This window comes from Acipenser ruthenus, chromosome 31, assembly GCF_902713425.1.
Source record: "Acipenser ruthenus chromosome 31, fAciRut3.2 maternal haplotype, whole genome shotgun sequence".
NCBI classification, from domain to species: Eukaryota; Metazoa; Chordata; class Actinopteri; order Acipenseriformes; family Acipenseridae; genus Acipenser; species Acipenser ruthenus.
The window spans coordinates 3,073,806-3,089,704 of record NC_081219.1 but is presented as its reverse complement, the minus strand read 5'-3'; positions in this window follow the sequence as shown (position 1 = coordinate 3,089,704).

The window sequence follows — 15,899 nt, the reverse complement described above, 5'->3', positions numbered from 1 at the left end:
AGACAAGCCAGACAAATTTCATGATGGGCGTTTGTAAGAGGAGGAAGTAACAAAAAGCTGTGTCCACGTGAAGGTTTCACTTCCGCAATGAACTTGGGAGCCATTTCTGTTTCTTAACAGTTTGTCGATTGAGACACATTATGAGCCAGATTGTTGCAGGGATAGCGTGGAATGATTAAGAAACATTCGCTCTAATCAACATTTGGGCTGACAATTCAATCCAGAGAAGCTTGGATGGAAGCACGTCTTCCAAACAATTTGTGAGAGGTTGGCTGCAGCAGGATTTCACAGGTCCAGTGCAGAGACAGATTAAAAACAGATGAACGCGTGGTCCTGTGAACGTTGCTGCTTCTGGGGCATTGCGTACCTGCATTGTGTACGTGCTTCTGTCACCCTGGGTGACTCTGCTTCTTCTAAAAGCAGTGTGAAAATGCTTAGCCGACCCACATGACACAGGGTCACGACCCAGGTAGGGTCTGACCCGGGTAGAGCATGCCAGTGTGAAATGGGATTATAATAATATAATAATAATCATTATTTTGAATATAGCGCCGTTCACAATAAAAATTGCTGCAAAGCACTTCAGAAACAGAAACATTGACAAATATTAGTAAAAGAATGCAAGAAAAGCAGTAAAAACTAAAGAAACACGTAGAACAGTAAAACAATACCATTGTCTGCCTTGAGCTTGCCAGCTCCCTTCCACACCATGCTTTTTTCTGCACTGATTTGTGCTTGATTTGAATCACTTAGCAACAATTGCTAGATGTTTTAAAATGACCTTACAACTAGTTTTATTTTTGGTGGGGGTACTATGTCAGAGGTCATTTGTGTTGGACCTGCCCAGTCCTCCAAGGTTCTGAAAATGTATTTACTTTGCAAGAGCAGGGTAATGTTTTATCGTTTTAATGTTCAAACTGTTTCCGAAAAGCAGTGCAATGCATCAGAGTAAGAGAAAACTTGCACGCAATGATGATAAACTGTTTTTGTTAAACAATCAGCCATATAAATATTGCCTTTAATATATCCAGTCTTTACAGTCAAAGACTGAGAAGTACCAAGTTGATATGCCCAACTTAAATCAAGAAAAACACAGCTGAAGTTGCTGCTAGAATATGAAATGTCCACATACAGTACATTACAGTCAGCACTTGGATACTCGTTACCCAGATACACGTCAGTCACGTTTTACCGCCCTTGTATTAAGAATAAAATCAATCCTCATTATATATATGTAACAAATTAATGCACTTACCCGTCACACGTGATTTCCAACTCAGTCACAAAGCCCACCTCTTCAATCTTCCAATGTACTTGTTTATCCGTCACAGCCTGTGTTTTTTTTGTTTTTGTTTTTTTGTGTGGTTATACAGCGCTTCTTTCAATTTCACATGACAAAAATGCAGCCAAAACAAAGCGAATGAGACAAGCTACGGTAATGTAACAGTTAATCATTAAACAGTTTTAGATAGTGTGATGTATTTTTTTAAATCTGTGATCTTCAGTTGCTTTTGTGCATTTCATTTGCAAGTGAACTGTGATATTAGGGTCTTATCAAGCACCAAATTCTACAATTTTGAATACTAACTTTGGATACTGTTTTAATTCTGGAAACTGGTGTTTGTTTTGCTAAATTGTATTGCCTTTTATGTTTTACGCAGTTCTGTTTAAAAGTAACATTATGATTTCATTTTACTGTTGGATTGTTAATGGGGAATTTTACATACTGCTACAACACCTACCGGATTTAAAAGTATGTACCAGTAAAGAAATGTTTCAGTTATATAAAGAAAATGTATTAATCACAACATGAGTAAAGTGATTATATATGGTACTACACTTGGTGAAAGAAATCTCGGTTTTCCGAGCCATACTTTCAGTTAGTGTTGAACATACAGTTTGCTATGCATGTATTCATTTAAAAACTGCATATTTGAGATTAATGTAGCTAATGGAAGTGAAAAACAGGTCGGAGTTATGCAATTATTTTATCAACTACAATCACTTTCAAGCTGTATGTATAAAGTGGAGTAGTGGGCTTGTTCCCTGTGCTACGGCACACTATAATACATGCCACTGCGCTTGAACTTGTGTCTCTAAATTATTATTATTATCAAATGTTGCTAAAGATTCCCTATTGGGAATGTCAGTGCTCTCCAGAGCATGTAGTTCTAGTTTCTAGTTGGTCTTACTCGTCCATGATACTTACTGGTTGAAGAGACATATATTGTTCTACAGCTTTTATAAATTGGTGCAATTCTCCCTCTAATAGTTGCTTATTCTTGTCATGCTTGTCATGTAATTGTGCATTTTAGGCCTGTACGAAATCTACCATGTACAAATGTGTTTCGCTTATCATCCTTATACACTTGAGGCCTTGTGACAGAGAAAGAATGAATCTTGGTGATAAATCTCCCTCCTGACCCGTGAGGGCGCTGTGTAAAGGGAACAGAGTGCCCCGGACTGGATGGTCTGATAATTCATTCCAAGGTAAGGTGGAAGTCGGCCATCTAGAAAGGGGGCGGAGCCACAGTACACCAAGTCATCACCCCAGACGGGAAGTGATGTGGCAATCGCGGATTGGAGGAAAAATGATTGCACTCGCTAACCAAGGGGGCATGGCTGAAGGTACAAAAGGGGATGTGGCCGAACGAACTGCTCCTTTGTTATGGTTGCGAGAGAACCGCAGAAGGACTGTGATATAACTGTGTTTAGTGTTTGTTGGTTTTGTTGTACTAATTGTAAACGTTTGTTCTTGTTAGACGGCTAACACGTACCAGGAGCTGTCGCTAAAGGCCAGCACCAACCCGGACAGCACTGCACTACTGTTCACAAATACATGTATTTCACCACTCACACTTAAAAAGCACTCCCTTTGGAATTGTGACCATGTCTGTGTGCTGTGTGTGTATTTACCATCATCATTATTTCAGGACTGAACCACGGGAGTTTTACTGAGCAGTACACATAGCTGTGTATTGCCAGTTATTATTGTTTACAGTTGTCAAGTGACTTTGGATTATAAATAAACCATCATTGCACCGTGAATGTTATTGTTTGTCATTACTTGAGCACCGCTTCACCTTTACACCTGCACACTGCAAACCACATTGCCACATGCACATACAGAAACGTCATGGCCATCAACTCTTACGTCATACTGATAGCTGGAATAAATATGTTAATGTATGCTACATAACGTTAATACCAACTTTCATGATAAGTGCTTCTCCAGATATGTGTAAAACTGGAAGTGTGATGTACAGATGAAAGACACACACTCCCATTTATTCTCAGAATCCTAACATGCTAAAAGACAATGTAATACCAAGCTTCATGAGAATTGGACAAGCGGTCCTCCAGATATATGGAACACTGTGAAGTTGGACATATATACGTGCAGCCGCCTCCACTATAGCCCATCCACATGGGATTTTATCCCTGTAATAATAATCCAGCTGTAGCGTGTTGGTTCTTTGCGGTTGCGTTGCCAGAATAACAGAATTTTTAAGAGGGGTGTTGAATGTATCATTAACAGTGCAATGGAGTATCTCTCCTGTTCTTTTTAAATGTCACTCATTCGGATGTTTTCACCTTGGCTCTCTTAGAAGGCCTGCAAGCTTTTCTAGCGTGCATCAGTGTATTCATTCTGGATTGTCAGTTCTATTATGAAAGTGATAATGAGATGAGATGGTTTCTTAATAATAATAATAATACTAATTCACTGTACAGAGAGCACAGAAAGGGAGCCGTCAGCCAGAGCAAGCCGACAAGCTGGTGCTCTTAGCATAGAAACCATTAAGAAGTGCCGACTAGGGTTAGAATGAGTGCTAACTTGACAGAGTCGAATAGTTGAGGTAAAAATAGCCAAATAGGCAAATATTAATAAATCATGTATTTGATAATGTCTGGAGCTCTATTTGTGAAAATACTGTTTCATAACACTTTGCTGTTTATGCATTATATTTTAAAATTGCAATTTTTAAAAAATTTATATTTATGTTTCAGAATATAATTTTTATGTTCGTGGATTGCAACTCAACTGACAGTATGTTCACCTGGAACCAGACGCTTCACAATGATTTCACAATCACGTGTCTATGATTAGTCGACTTGATAGCTATGTTTAAATTCAACAGATCACTTTGTTATTACAAATCTACTATCGACTATAGCAGGAGAATGATTTATTTCTGCTATTGTCTCTTTATACCCAACTTAATTTTTCTCAAGTTCTCTAAATCCTTGAAAATACTCAGACCACAGAATCTTGCTACATCTTGTAACTGTGTTTATCTTGAACACTTTCTCCCAAAAGCTGGTAATTTATTATCATGTCAATATCAGATCAATTTCAACAGCAGGTGCTTCTATGAAACAGATGGAAAGGATGTGTTGGATACTGTGACAGCTTGCCAACTCTTCCTCACACCTCTGGGTGCTGCTCTTTCTGCTCTGCCATTCCATATGGCGACTCAGTTTGAAGCTGACATTAGAATAACTCAGGTGGCAGCAATTTGGACATTCTCAATCTGTGTTGTGATAATGAAAGGGCAGTGAGTGTTCACAGCAACCAGCTTGTTTTCTTTTAAGGATTGTGATGAAATGGGAATTCTCCATAAGCCTTACAAGTTCACACAAAGCTATTTATCTTGCAATTGAATTCTCTCGTGGAAAACTACTAAGTCAGAATAGATTTGTTTTAGCCAAACCCATATGGAAAGAACACATATTTTCAGTATATGCAATGTATGCAGTTTTATATGTAAATAAGGAATAAATGTACACACAAATGTTGTACACGTTTATATACAAAATGTGAGTTAATGCATTGATTTCAACATAAAAACAATGAGAAAAGGAAAATTACAAGATTTTTTTTCTTTATTAAAATAATAATAATAATAAACGTCAATTTATATTTTTATTATACACCTTAAACATTTTTGTAAATAGTATAAAATCACTTTCTGCTTAAGGCTGCATTTTACCTGCAAAGCATATATCAAACACACGCACAGGTCATATAAGATACAAGACAGCTTAGTTACACAAGACACAATTAAAGCTAGCGTAGCACCCATACCATCTCATTGTAACACTAAGGAACAACCCTTCAATAAATATTAGATTTTCTATCAGTTACTACAATACACAGGGGCGTATTTTCAAACCGTTTACTCCAGTCTTAACTCCTATTTTTTAAAGAGGTAATACACATTCATGCCAGGCTTGCACTTCACAAACCACAAGGAAGCCATTCCTTTAACTTTTGAAAACTGCTTTTCAAACAAGTATTTGGAATTTGCAACCACATCTTCTTCACATATTACATTTCTAACTTACATAATGTCAGTTAAAGCTTCATTGGTTAGTTGGTGTTTAGCTTTCAGGGCAAGAAGTAGGAGGTGGTTCTGTTCAAGAGATGATTCTGTGATTTTGAGAATTGATTTGACTTTATATATATATATATATATATATATATACTGTATATATATATGCGCTTCATGTGAAGTACAAACCAAACCATTTGTGGTGTTTAAATACATGACATACTAATTAAAACAAGACAATTAAATTAATACAAAATTGTTAAACACATCAATTATTAAAAACCATTATACACAATAGAACTCTGCCAACACTTTGTAGGCCTATATGTATAACTTATTATACATACGTAAAGATCTATATTGAAAGGTGAAGCAATGTCAAAAGACAAGACATCACATTGCTATGATGCACCGATGTTCTTAGCTGAAAACATAAATATGATGTATTGTATTTACCTGGCTAAAATGGTAATCATAATATTCAATCCCTTATGGAACAAACATATATTTTTAATATATGGTAGAAAAGTATTATCCTTATATTTTTTCATATATAGAAATATGAAAAATATTTTAAATATATTTTATATATTTTATATATATTTTAGTCTGTAATCCATATATTTATTTTATATGGATTACAGACTAATGAAAATATATAGTGCACCATATATTTTCAACATATAAAATAAATATATGGTTTACAGACTAAAATATATTATTTTATATTTTAAATATATCCCATATATTTTAAATATATAAAAAGGGGCCAATTTCTATATATTTAATGTAACCATTCACAAAGGAACAGAGCACATCACTACGTCCCCTTTTTATAACGTCACCAATGACCCCTTGGTCTAATAACAAATACTATACAACCACTCCCTCATTTTATCGGGGGCGTCAGGGTCCAGTATAAATCCTCAACGCAACCTACTTTTTCTCATTTTTCGTATAAAAAGCAGCACACTGTTTTAATTTGTACTGCGGAGGGTAATTGCTTCTCATCAACTTAAGTCTCCAATTAATTTAATGAATCTTCCCCTCTTTTCTCAAATGCCCAACGTCACTGTCATGTGACTTTTGCTAGTGCACTGCTTAAAAAACCGCTTCAGCAAGTAGATATTTATTATTATTATTATTATTATTATTATTATTATTATTATTATTATTTATTTCTTAGCAGACGCCCTTATCCAGGGCGACTTACAATCGTAAGCAAATACATTTCAAGTATCACAGTACAAGTAATAATACAATTAAGAGCAAGATAAATACAATGACTTTGGTTCAAGCAAGTACAAGTATGACAAAATACAATTCAATAATACAGCAGATAACAGTGTCAGTGATAGTTACATCAGGATATAATTAAATACAAAATACTACCGATTAAATAACACTTGGCAGATTACAGTACTCTGAAGTACAGGATTAAATGCAGTAAAATAGGGGGCAGATAAGAGCAAGTAAAGCGCATTTAAGGAAGGGTGATAAGTGTCCCAGGGGAAAAACAGAGGAGTTCTACAGGTGCTGTCTGAAGAGGTGAGTCTTAAGGAGGTGCCGGAATGTGGTCAGGGACTGGGCAGTCCTGACATCTGTGGGAAGGTCATTCCACCACTGCGGAGCGAGGGTGGAGAAGGAGCGGGCTCTGGAGGCAGGGGAGCGTAGAGGAGGTAGAGCCAGTCTTCTAGTGCAGGCGGAGCGGAGAGGTCGAGTGGGGGTGTAGGGAGAGATGAGGGTCTGGAGGTAGCTGGGTGCAGTCTGGTCAAGGCATCTGTAGGCTAGTACAAGAGTCTTGAACTGGATGCGAGTGGTGATCGGTAGCCAGTGGAGTGAGCGGAGTAGTGGAGTTGCATGGGAGAAGCGAGGCAGAGTCAACACCAGGCGGGCATCGGAGTTCTGGATGAGCTGGAGCGGACGGGTGGCGGACGCAGGGAGGCCAGCCAGGAGGGAGTTGCAGTAGTCTAGGCGGGAGAGTACCAAGGCCTGGACCAGGAGCTGTGTGGCATAGTTGGTGAGGAAGGGTCGGATTCTTCGGATGTTGCTCAGGAAGAATCGGCAAGTGCGTGCCAGAGTGGAGATGTGCTGGGAATAAGAGAGGCAGGGGTCCAGGGTGACTCTGAGGTTCTTAGCGGAGGAAGAGGGAGAGAGTGTGGTAGATTCCAGAGGAACAGAGATAGAGAGATCAGAGGAGGGGGAGGAGGAGGAGGGAAAGAAAAGGAGGTCCGATTTAGAGAGGTTGAGTTTGAGGTGATGCGAGTGCATCCAGGAGGAAATAGCAGACAGACAGGTAGAGATACGGGAGGGGATGGTGGAGTCAGAGGTGGGGAAGGACCCAAGACTGACCCTTGGGGGACTCCAGTTAAGAGAGGGTGAGGTGTGGAGGTTGCGCCACGCCAGGTTACCTGGTAAGTGCGGTTGGAGAGGCAGGAGGAGAACCAGGCCAGAGCAGTGCCAGAGATCCCCAGGTCAGCAAGAGATGATAGTAGAATAGAGTGATCAACAGTGTCAAAGGCAGCAGAGAGGTCGAGGAGAATTAGGACAGAGGAGAGAGAGGCAGCTCGGGCAGACTTTAGTGAGTTGGTGACAGACAGGAGGGCGGTTTCAGTGGAGTGAGCAGAGCGGAAGCCAGATTGGAGAGGGTCGAGCAGAGAGTGGTTGGACAGGAAAGCAGAGAGCTGGTGGTGTACAGTCCGCTTGAGGGTTTTGGAGAGGAAGGGTAGGAGGGAGACAGGACGGTAGCTCTGGAGGGAGGTGGGGTCGAGGGTAGGTTTAATTTAATTTAATTTGCTTTGTGTTATTGTGCAATACGTGTGTATATGATAACAGTACAATATGAATGCTTTGTTTTTAATTGTTTTGTATATTTTTGTTTGTGCAGTATGAAATAAAACAAACAGTAATTCTAAGTGAAATTTTCTATGTATAGTGCAGCTAGGCATGCGCAGTTAGACTGTAAAAATGAAGAGCCAACTCCAGGACCGTGATATATCCGAATCTGTAGTATAGCGAGGGGCGATATAATGAGGCGTGGGTGTATCTCCAACTGAAAATGAGTAATTCAAGTTTGGGGTGGAGGTTCTTTAATACATATCTTTGACAAGTTTTATATATTTTATATTAGTTTTTGTTGTTTTTTATAGGAAAAGAGGGCGATTTAAGAAGGAAGCTAAATGAGCTGATGAAGACGCCCTCTCCTCAAAAGAGAGCACATAAACCAAACAAAAAACTGATTATTTAATTATGTATGACCAAAAAAGAGTACAATTACTGTAAGCATAATTAACAGTTTTAAGAGAAAACCACAACGTACAGTACTGTGCAAAAGTTTTAGGCAGGTGTGAAAAAATGCTGCAAAGTAAGAATGCTTTCAAAAATAGACATGTTAATAGATTATATTTATCAATTAACTAAATGCAAAGTGAGTGAACAGAAGAAAAATCTAAATCAAATCCATATTTGGTGTGACCACCCTTTGCCTTCAAAACAGCATCAATTCTTCTAGGTACACTTGCACAAAGTCAGGGATTTTGTAGGCATATAGTCAGGTGTATGATTAAACAATTATACCAAACAGGTGCTAATGATCATCAATTCAATATGTAGGTTGAAACACAATCATTAACTGAAACAGAAACAGCTGTGTAGGAGGAATAAAACTGGGTGAGGAACAGCCAAACTCAGCTAACAAGGTGAGGATGCTGAAGACAGTTTACTGTCAAAAGTCATACACCATGGCAAGACTGAGCACAGCAACAAGACACAAGGTAGTTATACTGCATCAGCAAGGTCTCTCCCAGGCAGAAATTTCAAGGCAGACAGGCGTTTCCAGATGTGCTGTCCAAGCTCTTTTGAAGAAGCACAAAGAAACGGGCAACGTTGAGGACCGTAGACGCAGTGGTCGGCCAAGGAAACTTACTGCAGCAGATGAAAGACACATCATGCTTACTTCCCTTCGCAATCGGAAGATGTCCAGCAGTGCCATCAGCTCAGAATAGGCAGAAAACAGTGGGACCCTGGTACACCCATCTACTGTCCGGAGAAGTCTGGTCAGAAGTGGCCTTCATGGAAGACTTGCGGCCAAAAAGCCATACCTCCGACATGGAAACAAGGCCAAGCGACTCAACTATGCACGAAAACACAGGAACTGGGGTGCAGAAAAATGGCAGCAGGTGCTCTGGACTGATGAGTCAAAATTTGAAATATTTGGCTGTAGCAGAAGGCAGTTTGTTCGCCGAAGGTTGGCGAGCGGTACACGAATGAGTGTCTGCAGGCAACAGTGAAGCATGGTGGAGGTTCCTTGCAAGTTTGGGGCTGCATTTCTGCAAATGGAGTTGGGAATTTGGTCAGAATGAATGGTCTCCTCAATACTGAGAAGTACAGGCAGATACTTATCCATCATGCAATACCATCAGGGTGGCATCTGATTGGCCCCAAATTTATTCTGCAGCATAACAACGACCCCAAACATACAGCAAAAGTCATTAAGAACTATCTTCAGCGTAAAGAAGAACAAGGAGTCCTGGAAGTGATGGTATGGCCCCCACAGAGCCATGATCTCAACATCATCGAGTCTGTCTGGGATTACATGAAGAGAGAGAAGGAACTGAGGCTGCCTAAATCCACAGAAGAACTGTGGTTAGTTCTCCAAGATGTTTGGGCCAACCTACCTGCCGAGTTCCTTCAAAACCTGTGTGCAAGTGTACCTAGAAGAATTGATGCTGTTTTGAAGGCAAAGGGTGGTCACACCAAATATGGATTTGATGTAGATTTTTCTTCTGTTCACTCACTTTGCATTTTGTTAATTGATAAATATAAACTATTAACATGTCTATTTTTGAAAGCATTCTTACTTTACAGCATTTTTTCACACCTGCCTAAAACTTTTGCACAGTACTGTACGTTGTGGTTTTCTCTTAAAACTGTTAATTATGCTTACAGTAATTGTACTCTTTTTTGGTCATACATAATTAAATACATTTTAACTAACTTACTTTTGCTGCTTTAAATAGTTTTCTAAATAATTGTTATATATGATTTAATTTAAACGTTAATTGGTAAGTGAAAGTCCAATTTGGCTGTGTAGGTTCAGTTTCTGAGCTTGTTATATTGCCTGGTGAAAACACAGATAAAGTTCAGGTGAACATTCTGCTTATTTGTTGTAATATCATTAGATAAAGTGCAGTATTATCTTTGAGCTTGTGCTGCATTAAAAGTGCAGTTTTTAAAACAAGATTGAGTATCATTATACTAGGTAAACCCGGTCAATATTAAAAAGCAGTATTACATATTTCTACCATAGACTACATGGCTTCAGCTCTCGCTCCATCCACAAGGCCATCTTACACCACAGGTTGGAACTGCTATTCAGTCTTCTGTGTTCAAAATTGGATGCTTCCTATTCTGTTCAATCTAGACTGGATCCTTGCTTTCATCACACATGCAAGGGACTCTGTCCATCTGGCTGCAGTATCATTATCTCTTATTGGCAGTTTCTTCCCCTATCTTGCTGTCTATTCCGGCAGTCCGCCTGACACTGCGAGGAATCACCAAAAGCATAGCCCCAGCTTCCCCATCGCAGCTACCTATATCTGTGGACATTTTATTCACTTTAATACAAATCCTCCAAAATGGCTGCTTCAATCATTTCAGCGACTTGCTCATGGAGACAATGTCTGTAACCGCTTTCTTCGGATTCCTCAGATGTGCAGAGGTCACAGTTCCATCAATCGCCAGTTTTCCCTCCATCGGCATCCGTTCCTGTGACCTCTCACTGGTTCCCAGATCCCACTTCATCCTCCTACTATGCACTTCCAAGACAGATCAGCTTCATCAAGGCCAGTTCATTCAGCTGTCAAGGATCATACTTAAGCAATCTAAAACAACAGTATGGATTCTTAATGCCCAAACTAGTTTCACAATCCACTGTTTATTAAACAAAGTTTGTTTTACTCTAAATTAGAACATCATTTGTGCAAATCTATACATTTTAAATGCCAATATGCGTTATATATCCTACTTATATAGACAGACTCATTTTATTTTTATGTAGGTATATTGTATTTAAAAAAAAACAGTTGAATTTTCATCTCTGTGACCACACTCCATTTCCCCCTTCCTCCGTGATTTTTAACAAATTTACCGTGAGTGCTCCATGATTTTTAACAAATTTACCGTGAGTGCTCCGTGATTTTTAGTACACATTTCCGTTACAAAATCCCAGCCTTACTGACAATGTGTGAATTTTCCATTTACTATATAATATAAGAATATTTTTGGATTGACTTGTAATTTACTTACCTAGGTGTAAATATTCCCTAGCGCAGGAGTATATGTAGATATGCTTTCCTGGATTCTTGCAGAGAGGTGCAGCTCTAACACATCATATGTAAGAACCCTGACTGTTGCTGTTTTTGACATTCCAACACTACTAAAGAGCCATCATTGCGGTGGTGGCAGCAAGAGAGAGACCCAGCTCTGGATCCCTTAACACTAGCGCCGCTTTTTCAATGGCTTTTGCAATTCAAATTTAAATATCTCCGCGTATGTGAATATCTCGTGCATGTCCGTTCTTAAGTGTTACTAAATATTTGAATTAAATACCCATACGGTGTTTCAGCTGCAAAATCATAAAAATGAGTAAGTTAGAAGCACTTGCTTCTTCACCACCAGACCCGCAGTTTATGCGACATATTGAAATCAATACAATATAGCCGACAATTTAGTCTGGGCTTTGTAATAAAATCCAAGTCATTGTGAAAAAACGTATTATAATCCTGTTGAGTGCTTGAAACACTGATGAAAGTCATTCTACACATCATATATTATTATTATTTACTCTACATTTCTCAGGCAGAACGACTGTGCCACCCTGAGTGTGACGGTGCAAATTTTTTTTTAAAATGTGCGTACACAAAGGTGGTACTCGCAGGTGGCCTGTGGCTGTTTTTTATAATGTTTTGGACCTGGCAGCCATCAACGCTTTGGTTTTGTACAAGGAGTGCGCCGACAACACAATCACTTGGAGGGACATCATTTTGCAGCTAGCCCTGGAGCTATGGCAGAAACATTTTGATAAGAGACATGAAAGCCAGCTGGCAAATGCCCCTCAACCTTCAGCTAGTGTTGCGCCCACTGGCACAAGGAATAAAAGACAATGCCAGGTTGCTAAATGCAATAAAAACATAACTTTTGATGTCTGTGCCCATTGTGAAAAGGCAGTCTGTGGCAAATGCACTGGTACAGTTGAAAAGCGTGTTTTCTGTGTAGATTATACTTAGTAAGCTGTAATAGAACTCTGAACAGACAGACAGCCTCTTCACTCAAAGCGCTTTCACGTTGCATAAGTTATGTTATATTTTTGTTTTATGCTGTTTTTATAACTAGTTATTTATACTTTTATAATGTTATATGTGCATACAGCTTTCTACACCTGTTTACACAGAAGTTTATTGTGTAAAGTTTATTTTATTTCAGTTTTTCATGTTTATGTATATGTGCTCTTTTTGAAAAAAAATAAGAAAAAAGTTTAATTTTTAATGTAAATACGGTGTTTCTGCTCTGAAAATGTTATGTATGATGTTCATAAATAAAAATATTAACTTGTATCCAATTGTTTGTTTATCATTTTCATATCGAAGCTGTTTTAAAATGCAGCCGCACATTTTGCGGGTTGTATGTAGTCTGAAATCTCGACGGTTCTAGTGTTAAAGGTGGAAGCCATATATGGTATGTAAATGATATAGTACAAAATAGCTAAATCTCCTTTTTAACTTTACAGATTGAAAAGGTTTAGCGATCGGAAGGATCCCAAAGCGCTTAACAGACTCACTTCATCCACCACTGAAGTGCAGCACTCTCTGGGGTGGCGCATGGCAGCCATTTTGTGCCAGCAGCTTACTACACAGCATTTTATTTATTATTTCTAGACTGTGACTGAGGATTTCAATATATTTCCATTTCTTACAGCTACTACTCTTTCAAATAGCTGATATACTTATACATTTAGGATATAATGCTCTGTATGCAGAATGCAAATGCAATGTTCCAGGTATGATACAAACCAAGGTTCTCCCAAGGGTTTTTCATTCTTAGAACATGAGCACTGCACAAAGCTGCACTGGGCCAGCTGAGGTTCAAGCACTTCAGTCAAGTCAAGCATACATTGTAAATAGTGCGGTAGTGGCTTGCATGCAGTTTTTTTTTGTACTTTCACTGAAGCAATGTTTAGCATGTAAATAAATCTCTTGGCTTGTGCTCAGTAGGTTGTCAGTCATGATACAAAAGGACAGCAAGGTTAGTCCAGCTTGGCTTGACCTGCCATTGTCTATTTGTTTATAAATCCTTCACGGATGGTACACTTGTCGTTTTTCTTCTCTAGGCCTTTATTCGAAGGTCACTAATAAAATGAGTTTGATGGTTTTGACAAGCCCTCCATGGACAATCCACGTGCCCTATTTCCACTGCGGTTTAAGGCAGGAGGCAGGACTTATTCCATTAAGTACAATAAAAAAATAAAAATAAAACTTTATACTTGTTATATAAAAGTTAACGTAATACTACAAGTCCTCTAAACCAGCCTAACTAGAACAGTAAAGAGGCATATTAAACATATTGGGCAACTGAGAGTAACTCTTATATAATAATACTGTAAACATTTCCTATTACCATCTTAGAAATATAGCAAGACTCCAGCCAATGCTGTCACAAGGAGATGTTGAAATGCTCATCCATGCATTCATCATGTCAAGAGTGTATTATTGCAATTCTCTCATTTCCGGTGTTAGCGATTGCACCTTGAAAAAACTTAAACTGCTTTAAAACTCTGCAACTAGAGTTCTTACAAGGACAAAATCAACTAAGCACATCACCCCTGTCCTGAAGTCTCTACACTGGCTCCGTGTGAAGTTCTGCATTGACTATAAAATTCTCCTACTGGTGTCTAAATCATTGCATGATCTGACCCCAACCTATCTGTCTGACCTAATAGTCCCTCATGCTCCAAAGAGCACTTTACGCTTGTCTAGTGCAGGAATGCTACAGATGCCTAGAGCTAATCTCAAAACATTCGGCTCCAGAGCTTTCTGCTGTTATGCCCCAAAAACCTGGACTGCCCTCCCAGACGAAATCCGACATGGAGACTCAACTCTTTCTTTTGGTCGACTACTGAAAACCCATCTGTTAAGAGCTTGCCTTTAACTATTAGAACTGTCCCTTGTTCTTTTTATGTGAAGTGCTCTGTGATGTGAACACATGAAAGGTGCTATATAAATGCAAGATAGACAGATTGATAAGGCGTAATCACCACACTATAAACACAGTGCAGTTTGGTACAATCGACACAGGGCTCATGTCAAGTCTACAGGAGGGTATGATTGGTGTAGATGGGTAAGGGGACTGAACTGAAGGGGGTTGTTCAGTCGAGTCTACAGGAGGGTATGATTGGTGTAGATGGGTAAGGGGACTGAACTGAACTTGGGTTGGTCCAGTCGAGTCTACAGGAGGGTATGATTGGTGTAGATGGGTACGGGGACTGAACTTGGGGTGGCCCGGGGGTGCTCACAGGCGATGTGGAGAAGGTAGACAGTGGATCTGTTACACTTCAATAGTGTTCTTATATTAGGTGTTCAATGGGTTGGTGCTTCTGTATAAAAGACTGTACAAATTACTAATGAATCAACTGTATCAAAAGGTATGATTTCACCACCATCATCTCCCAAGAAACTGGAATAGAAAGGCAGAAATCATTGGAATAATCCTGCTCACACATGAAACATATGCTGCTGTGCTTTCAGTAAGCATGCATTTAGTTCAGTTATTGCATTATTTCATGGATCCTTCATGGAACCATATAGTACTGTATATATTAAAGAGGAAGTAGTTTGACATTTAATTTATTGCAATTATTCAGATATTGTATTTTTAAGGCACTTTAACTATGAGTTCAGGAGCTGCTCTTCACTTCTACTTGCCACCCAAAGACAGCCTATATCAGTCAAAGTGTCTTTGCAGTGGTGAATGCCAGCACCATCACAGCGGTGTGTTTTTGCCAGCAAAAATAAAGTACATTGATCCAAAATGGCAGGTCATTGGCTCTTACTTCTTTACTGATCCAGCCTGTGTTATGTATATCTATGGAATACAACTAGAACTGAAGAGCAGCTCCTGAGTTCAGGCAAAAGCATCACCAAAACAGCATTTGAGCAATTGCAATTTGAACCGATCAATATATCTTCAAACATCATCAAATGTAAGCCATTCAGTATGTATTGGACTGAGGCAGCAGCTGAAAAATCTTAGGCATGAGTAGAAGAGAGATACTGTGTGGTCCAGTGGTTAAAGAACAGGGCTTGTAACCAGGAGGTCCCCGGTTCAAATCCCACCTCAGCCACTGACTCATTCTGTGACCCTGAGCAAGTCACTTCACCTCCTTGTGCTCCGTCTTTTGGGTGAGACGTAGTTGTAAGTGACTCTGCAGCTGATGCATAGTTCACACACCCTAGTCTCTGTAAGTCGCCTTGGATAAAGGCTTCTGCTAAATAAAATAATAATAAAAATACT